Source organism: Saccostrea cucullata, unplaced genomic scaffold (assembly GCF_032062105.1).
Source record: "Saccostrea cucullata isolate Sc308-1 unplaced genomic scaffold, CSIRO_AGI_Scuc_v1 ctg20371, whole genome shotgun sequence".
In the NCBI taxonomy this organism is placed as follows: Eukaryota; Metazoa; Mollusca; class Bivalvia; order Ostreida; family Ostreidae; genus Saccostrea; species Saccostrea cuccullata.
The window spans coordinates 463-1,940 of NW_026922633.1; the positions used below are offsets into that span (position 1 = coordinate 463).

Sequence of the window (1,478 nt, forward strand, 5' to 3'; positions counted from 1 at the left end):
ACTTTTGATGTTGAATACTGTTCGTTATCTTCCTATTTTTCATCAACTGGGATCAGACAGGATGTCAGCTCATTCCCGGGGGTGATAGAACCCGGTGCAGAAATGCAATTTCTCCAGCGGAGAGACTTGCTATAACGCTGCGGTTTTTGGCCACTGGTAAAAACAAATTACATTTTGTACATTCTTTATAGCTTGTATATAGATACCGAGTAAATACTAGTAACATACATCTCGTCACTGGGTTGGGCGAGCCAACTAATTTCAAACAATATATAATTTACATGCATATTTGTTTCAGGTGATAGCTTTCGCTCTCTTGAGATTCTGTATCGCATTTCAGTGTCAACTGCATCTCAAATCATTCCCGAAACATGTGATACAATATATATAATGCTTTCAGAGAAAATTACATGAAGGTAAAAAAGAAATACTCTTGCACAAAGTACCTGAAAATATACTCATGGCATTCCATGCATATTTACTTTTGTAAAGTTTTTAAGTCCCAACTGCTACTTTTCTCTTTCTTTATTATAAGTACAAACCAGTAGAGCTACAGTCTCGACGGAGACTTCTGGTTTTCAGTTCAGCATGGCATTATGCCCAACATCACCCAGATTGCTGCTGAAAATAGGAATACAAAGGAGCAGTTCTCCAGATATGTGGCTTCAGACCTGCCCATTACACCAATGGCGGAAAAGGTCACCAATATAACCTGGAGTGATGGAGTTCTATGTTACCGTGGTGAGCCAGTTGATTTTATGAGCATAAAGTCGGTACTGGAGGATTTCTTGGAGTGGTTAGAGAAATTTCCCTGAGTAGAAGTGGTAGCACACAATGGCCGAACATTCGATTTTTGAGAATCATGCAGGGCATTTCATAGATGTGGTTTGCAAGAGAGATTTTGTCAAAAGTTGCAGCGTTATCTGTCTCACTCTTTTCAGAAAAAAGTACCTTCAACTTGATAAGTATAGGCAAGAATTTCTGGCACAACATTTTTGTGGTCATGCTTACAATGCCCATAATGCTCTTGATGATGTTGTCATGCTAGATGAAATTATTCAAGCTGGACTTGTCTCTGTTTCAGACTTTAAAAAAACATTCGTACGATACAGAATGCCAATTTATTCAAGAAGACTTTAATTCTTGTAAATCAAAAAACGTTGCTTCGCTTCGCCCTCTTATTGGTGAAAATATAAGATATCTGTGAGCCAATGCTCACAAGTAATACCCCCGCTCTGATAATCACTATCATGTTAATATACACAAGTTCAATTACAGGCAGATACACAGAAAAATTTGAGGTTGACATCAGATTCATATCAAAATTAATCCCACCATATGGCATTTCTGAACAAAGATTGTTCTAAAATTAAGCATCTGCTATGAATAGTTAATGAGAAAACTGCGATGAATATTTGTTACATATGAAACGGACAGACTCACAGACAAACAGGAAGTTGACATCGGATTTGATTAAA

General features: G+C 37.4%; 1 pseudogene; it reads left to right on the top strand.

The window, feature by feature from the left end:
- Nucleotides 1–582: 582 nt before the first annotated feature.
- Nucleotides 583–1,207, top strand: LOC134262108 (uncharacterized; annotated as a pseudogene).
- Nucleotides 1,208–1,478: the final 271 nt, after the last annotated feature.